The 7472-nt window shown below is 47.2% G+C and overlaps 1 long non-coding RNA gene across 4 annotated transcripts in view; it reads left to right on the top strand.

Annotated features, from left to right (window-relative positions):
* Nucleotides 1-2146: 2146 nt before the first annotated feature.
* LOC123386055 overlaps nucleotides 2147-7472 on the top strand; it is a 308079-nt gene continuing 302753 nt past the window's right edge. For 2 of the 4 annotated variants that reach the window (XR_006599548.1, XR_006599547.1), the window contains exon 1: nucleotides 2151-2452. This is a non-coding gene — a long non-coding RNA (uncharacterized LOC123386055). Of the gene's footprint in view, nucleotides 2453-7472 lie in introns of all 4 variants that reach the window. The other 2 variants (XR_006599546.1, XR_006599545.1) reach the window with 2 other exon arrangements.

Below are 7472 nucleotides of genomic sequence, written 5' to 3'. Positions count from 1 at the left end.
TCAGTGAGGCAGCAGGAAAGGATGGTGTGTCTGATTGCCCATGGGCCCCACAATGGTGGCTTGTTTCTGTGAGAGGGGGCCCATGGGTTGGGTCATCACCGAGTGACTGCCCCAGTAGCTACCATGAAGTTGATGGGTGGCCTCCCCACATTAATTCAGACCATAGGCTCTTGGGGGCCTTAACAAAATAGAGCCTGGTCTGTGCTATCCCTCCTCATAGTCCTCCATGGTGGCTAGCCCCACAAAATCATCTTCAGGGGCCCCATGAGGCTGTGATGCTGGTTGGTACTGGCCCTGGACCACATGGCCTCTTTCTTTCTTCTTGGGGCCCTGCTGAGAATTACCCAGCCACAGGGGGCACTCAGTTTTCCAGTGGCTCTCCTGATGACAATGAGCACACTGGTTCCGTTCTAACTTTGGTCCTGGGTGAGATGATCCTCCCCAACGTTCCCCTTTTTGGCACCTTTGGGGTGCCTGTCCCTGTGGGGCACCTTTCCAGGAGCATTCTGACTGCTTTACCAAGGCAACAGCTAACAAGTTTGCCTTTTTCTGAATCTTCTTGTGTTCTTGCCTCTGCACTGCCTGATCATGGATGACAAACACCTGAGTTGCTACTTCCAGCGACTGACTGGCATTCATGCCTGTGAAACCCTCTAGCTTTTGCAGCTTGCACTGGATGTCCCCTTCAGCCTGACCTATGAAAGCCACAATGACGATTGGCTGGTTAATGAGTGCCTCTGGATCAAGAGGAGTGTAGAGATGAAATGCCTCACTTAGTCTCTCATAGAACTGGCTCGGGCTCTTCTCAGGTCCCTGGAGCACTTCTGATGTTTTATTCATATTTATGGCCTCCCCCCCCCACCCCGCCTTTCTTCATGCCATTTAGAAGGGTTTCTTGATACTGTTCAGTCCATGTGAGCCCTTCATATGCACTTGAGTCATTTGGGTCCTATTTGGGGCCCTCCCTAGGGAAGTGAGCCTGAGCATAAGCATGAGTGTCTAGTGTCCCAGCTGGGGCATTCTCCTCTAACCATTTTAGAGCCACTTGGGTAATTTGCGGATACTTCTCCATGTTAAAGAGGGTCAGGGGGAGTTGCTGGGAGTCCATTTGAGTAGGTTTATGGGTTTGAATTATGGACTGCATTAATTCAATCATAGCCTGGGGCTTCTCCTATAGGAGGGAGTATGGTGCTTCTAATTTAGGAGGTCCATAGTGGTAAAGGGTTGGTACACAAAAACACTGGACTCCTCGGATCTGGTCTTCCTGATCATAATAGATGGGTCCCCTAGTTTCCCTCAGTGGCATCTGTAGGGCTCCCTGGTGTTGCTGCAGGGAGCGACTGTCTTCCCTGGCCTGATCTTCTAGTTGCCTTCCAGCAGGGGTGTATGCAGTTAGGACCCAGTGAGCCAGTCACGTCCAGAGAGGCTGGTGGTGCTAGAGGAGGCAAGGCCTCAGGACTAGGGGCAGGCTCCGGTGGGGTTTCAGAAGCCGGGGCGGCTGGAGGTGCAGGTGGCAGTGAGGGGTACAGTGGGCAATATGGTGGTGGGGTCCCCTCAGGCTCTCCCCACAGTATGGGTTTTTCAGGTTTTGGCCGGCATTTGGAGGAAGCCGTGACATGAGCCATTATAACTTTACAGTTCTCTTCAATACAGACTTTTAGCCAAGGCGACCAGGATAGGACCAGGTCTTGCCAACAGTCAATATAAGGATATTGGTCAGGGTGGCCTGGATCCCCCACAATGACTCTGAACACTCGGCCAACGAGTTCATTTTCTTTTTTTTCTTTTTTTCTTTTTTTAACTTAAAAAAATTTTTTTTTTTTAAGACAGAGAGAGACAGAGCATGAACAGGGGAAGGGCAGAGAAAGAGGGAGACACAGAATTGGAAGCAGGCTCCAGGCTCTGAGCCATCAGCCCAGAGCCCGATGCGGGACTCGAACTCACGGACGGAGAGATCGTGACCTGAGCTGAAGTCGGACGCTTAAACGACTGAGCCACCCAGGTGCCCCCAATGAGTTCATTTTCAAGTGGGCCTTTGGAAGGCCAGCTTACCAAGAACAATGGCCAATTAATTTCCCAGAATGTCCGGAGCTTTCTGGGAGGTTTTTTTTCACACTATAATCTCCTGAACATCCCTTTTTGAAATTCCTCAACATACACTGTAGGGGAGTCAGTTTACTCTGCTTTCTTCCCCCTAACGGACAACTTACGTGCACAAGAGAGGAAAAGGGGGAAGGGAGGGACTAATTTGGAGCGGACGCACACGCGCTTCGGGCCGTTTCCGGCTGCTCTCCTCTCAGAGGTATTTCAGGTGCCTCTTAGTATTGACGGGTTCAGTATCAAGCCCTGCCTCGGATAGACTGCGCGGGAAGTCTGACACCGCCCTAAGCCATATGAGGTTGCCAGGGAACCGCGGACCAGGACTCAACACTCGCTTCGGCTCACTGGTCAGGTCAGAACTTTTCTGCTGTTGGTTGCATTCACACACAGCCACACAGTGACTCCATCCCGCTGCCCAGTGCCCAGCGCCTTAGCGTTGTGGTTCCGGTTCCCTACTCCGGCAACCCTGGCAGGTGGTCAGGCTCCTCTTCTGCCTCTTAGGGGCAGGTCTGCCCAAACGATCCTGGGTGCTTACCAGTCTGATGGGCGGTGCTCCTTGAGGTGGTTCCTGGGCTTCACTGGGTCCCTTTGTGCACCTGGGTCCTTGCCCCAGTGCGCTGGGAGGGGCTAGTCTACTATGGATCAAGCGGTCTGCTGGCGCCAGGTGATATTGTCTCTCCCGGTGCCCCAAGTTTCATACCCCCGCCACAAGGGAGGTGAAACACCGTCTCCACTTCCGGGGTGAGCCCCCATGAAATGTAGTGGCCGGTCACACAGAGTCGGTACACTGAGGCTTTTCTTTCCGTGCCAACATGGGCTCAGCATGCCAAGACCCCAAAAGGTTGGGCCCCGAGCACAGCGGGGGCAGAGGCAGGGGTTGCCTTTTGTACAATTTTTGCTCCTTTGTCTCCCATATATGGTAACATACAGTCTGAATGGCGGTCTATGTTACAGAGTGGTGAGGAATGTTGCGCACGCGCACATAGCCAGGTTGCCTTCCTTTGTCTTGAGGTTTTCACCACATTCTGTAGGGAGGGGCTCTACCACAAGGTCATGACCTGAACTGAAGTCAGTCGCTTAACCGACTGAGCAACCCAGGCGTCCCATGACCGTCTTTTTTTTTTTTTTTTTTTTATGGAAAAGCACAACAGCCATAATCAGAGGAATTTGTGTCAGAAAGTTATATTTTATAGTGGAAGATCCTAAAATGTTAAAAACTCTTTAACTTGTATTCAGTTTCTGTGCTTGAGTGAATTATCATATGAGTGGAGATCTTCTATGGGGATAAACAGCTTTGGTAAATGTTAGAAATAGTGCATGTTTCAGCTATTTTCTTTTTTTTAATTTTTAGTGTTTATTTATTTTTCAGAGAGAGAGACAGAAGGAGAGAGAGACAGAGTGTAAGCAGGGGAGGAGCAGAGAGAGAGAGAGGGAGACACAGAATCTGAGACAGGCTCCAGGCGCTGAGCGGTCAGCACAGAGCCGGATGCGGGGCTCAAACTCATGAACCCTGAGATCATGACCTGAGCCGAAGTCAGAGGCTTCACCGACTGAGCCACCCAGGCGCCCCTGTTTTAAAGCATTTTAAAGCATTAACTTTTGAGTATTTGCTCTTATTTCCAGTTGAGGTAATCCAAGATAGTTTAGTTTCAGAGATTTTTTTTCTTCTGTTATTTTTTTTAGAAATAATAATCAGATATGTTTTCATCTAGCAAGGAAAAGAAAACAGATATAGTTCATATCTTATTTTATTTTATTTTATTTTATTTTATTTTATTTTATTTTATTTTATTTTATTTTATTTTATTTTTGAGAGTGAGCACGAGTGGAGATGGGCAGAGGGGGAGAGAGAGAGAGAGAGAGAGAGAGAGAGAATATTACAGGCTCCACGCTTACTGTGGGTCCTAACTCCGGGTTCCATCCCAGGACCCTGGGATCATGATCTGGGCTGAAATCAAGAATTGGAAGCTCAACCGACTGAGCCACCCAGCTGCCTCTAGTTCATATCTTGTAAGGAAAAAAAATCAACTGATGTTGACTTTAAGCACAAATGTAGACAGCAAAGTATGGCAGAGTGAGATGTTTAGGGGCATGGACACTACATGGGTTCAAGTCCCAGTTTTGCCACTGCCTGGGTGAATCACCTTGGGCACATTGTGCAGCCTCTCTGGGCCTGCTTCCTCAGCTCTGAGATGGGGACAATCATAGTACCTACCTCATAGGGTTGTGTGAGGATTAAGTGACAGTGCTTGTAATATGCAGTCAGGCCTCCCAAGACAATGATGACAGCCAACACTTACAGGGCATTTAATAAATGCCAGCCAGTGTTCTATGTGCTAAGGATAACCTCTGAGACAGGCACTATTATTATTCCCATTTTGCCAATGAGGAAACTAAGGCACTGAGTGGTTAAATAACTTACTCAAGATCACATAGCTACTTAGTGGTGGACTAGAGAGCCCAGGTGGTTTGCTCCAGAATACTTGCTCTTTTTCTGCCCTATTCCCTGAGGGTGGCTAAAATTCCTGTGGAACTTGCTGGAGGTCAGGGAAGTGTGTTAGTGGAGGTCATTGAGAGGGTTGAACTGTGGGCTGGCCCCAGGCAACTGGAGGCTCTTCACCCCCTCCTTGTCCTTGTAATGTAAATTCCCCCTGCCACCAGCACCCTTCCCTCTTTGTAACACAGCCTTGATAGAGGTTGACTGAATCCAGTCAAGGCAGCTGCAGAAACTTAAGATTCTGGCCAGCAGGTGCAGAGATCTACTTGTCTTAAGGCCGCCCTAGATGAGCCTCCTAAGTAAGTTCCCTTGCGTCCCAGTCCGGAATGGCCTGCCTCTTTTTTCAGTCTCTCCTTGTCCTCTGTGTATGGTGGCAAGTTTACAAACCCACAAAGGGTCATTCGATCATCACAGGCTTCTGGCTGGAAGGATATCCCATTTGGTCTTGGCCATCAACCTTTTCCTAACTGTTGTCTCTATAACGGGTGGGCTGTTTCTCTTGGCGATGCTTGGAGAGACCCTGGTTATGAAGCCCTGCTGACCAGACTCCTACCTGCTCACACTGGTCCTCCAGCCCTTCCCAAACTCAAGCGGGTCCACAGTGGCCACTGGCTGTGGGCCATTGCCGCTGTAAACTGAGATGACCTCTTGCTCAGTGTGCTGGTCTTCAGGTACCTTCTGCACTCTTCGTGAAGGGGTTTGAAACTTCTTGTGGCTCTTTCCAGCTCCTTGCTCATACCCAGGTACTCGCTGTTATCTCTGGCCTTCTCCATACCACTATCTATATAGTCACCTTTAGAACAGAACTCTAGGCAGGAACAAAGACTCAAGCCTCTTTTGACTGGGGATTTACACTTGGATCTCTACTACTTATCCCTTCCACCAAGCACTTTGATGCTGGCTAGAGACACAAGGCCTCACACTCATGTCCTAACTCTGCTTCTTTTACTACTACCCATCTCCTACTTTCCTCTCCCTCTCTTCCGAGGCTCCTGATTTCTTTATTTTTAATGGAGATATTGTCTGTTCCCCCAGTATTATTGCCACTGGCGTTGTCACCACCACTGAGAGTATATAACACAATCCCAGACCCTGGTACTATGTCAGACTTTTCTGCAGGGTGGTAGGCTGGATGTCATCAAGAAGGAGGGCAGATGGGAAGTACTTGTGTTCATCTGTGCAAGACGAGGGATTCTTGGAGGAAGGTAGTAGAAGTGGTAGGACTACCTGGGGATTGGTTGTGGGAGGGAGAGGAGACAGGCAGCCTGTGCTCAGAGTTACCTCACTTCAGCTAGAAGATTTGCACTTCTTTATTTTTTACCAACTTTCCTGAGGTATGTTTGACATGTAAAAATTGTATGTGTTTAAGGTGTGCAACTTGGTGTTTCGATGTATGTATACATTGTGAAATGATCACCACAGTCCAGCTATATAACTTATTCATCATCTCTACCTAGTAACCATTTTGTGTTAGTGTGTGTGGTGAAAAGACTTAAATTGAGATCCTTAGCAAATTTGAAGTATACAATGCAGTTTTGTTGCAGTTTCCTTCTTAACATTTTTTTTAATGTTCTGTTAATATTTTGAGAGAGAGAGTGTGAGCAGAGGAGGAGCAGAAAGAGGGAGACAGAATCTGAAGCAGGCTCTAAGCTCTGGGCTGTCAGCATAGAGCCAGATGCGGGGCTCGAACTCACAAGCTCTGAGATCATGGCCTGAGTTGAAGTCGGAGACTTACCTGACTGAAACACCCAGGTGCCCCATTTTTTCCTTCTCTTTTAAGGCTGATAATTGTTCATTGTGTGTGTAATATATATAATATTGAATGATTATTCAGCCTTAAAAAAAAGAAGGGTCTCCTGCCATTTTCAACAGTATGGATGAAACTGGAAGACATTATGCTAAGTGAAATGAGCAGACACAGAAAGCCAAATATTGCACAATACTGCACACTTTTTTTTTTTTTAAATTTTTTTTTCAACGTTTATTTATTTGTGGGACAGAGAGAGACAGAGCATGAATGGGGGAGGGGCAGAGAAAGAGGGAGACACAGAATCGGAAATAGGCTCCAGGCTCCGAGCCATCAGCCCAGAGCCTGACGCGGGGCTCGAACTCACAGACCGCGAGATCGTGACCTGGCTGAAGTCGGAGGCTTAACCGACTGCGCCACCCAGGCGCCCCTATTTTTTTTTTTTTTTTAAGTTTATTTATTTGGAGAGAGAAAAAGTGTATGTGCAAGTGGGGGAGGGGCAGAGAGAGAGGGAGAGAGAGAGAATCCCAAGCAGTTTCCATGCTGTCAGCATGGAGCCTGAGCAGGGCTCAAACCCATGAACTGCAAGATCATGACCTGAGCCAAAGTTGGACACTTAACTTACTGAGCCACCCAGGTGCCCCACTGCATACTTAGTTTAAAGATACTTTCCCAGTAAAGCCTTTTCTGACTTTCCATGGCTTGCTCCATAGCTACCTGTACACAGTTGCCTATATATATATATTATTTTATTTTATTTTATTTTATTTTATTTTATTTTATTTTATTTTATTTTATTTATTTTATTTATTTTTATTTATTTATTTTTTACTGTGTCTGTCTTTCCCACTAGAATGTGCTGCTGTCCCTATTCAAGGCAGTTATTTTTGCCCAGTTTTTGTATTCCCAGGGCTTATTAGATTGCTTGGCTCATAAAAGGCTATCAAATATTTGTTGAATGAATAAATGAATGAATGAACTAATGAATAGACTTATCAGGGTAGTAGGTGTTATTTTGTGAAGGATTATGGCCAGCCCTTGACACACAAATTCCCTGAGAGGCACAAATGGAAAACACCTGGATCCTGCAATGCAGACAAGGGTATTATCTTAGAGCTGGTGCAACAA

The sequence above is a fragment of the Felis catus genome, chromosome B3 (assembly GCF_018350175.1).
Source record: "Felis catus isolate Fca126 chromosome B3, F.catus_Fca126_mat1.0, whole genome shotgun sequence".
Lineage (NCBI taxonomy): Eukaryota > Metazoa > Chordata > Mammalia > Carnivora > Felidae > Felis > Felis catus.
The sequence above is the reverse complement of the archived record's forward strand: the minus strand, read 5'-3'. Positions and strand labels throughout refer to the sequence as shown.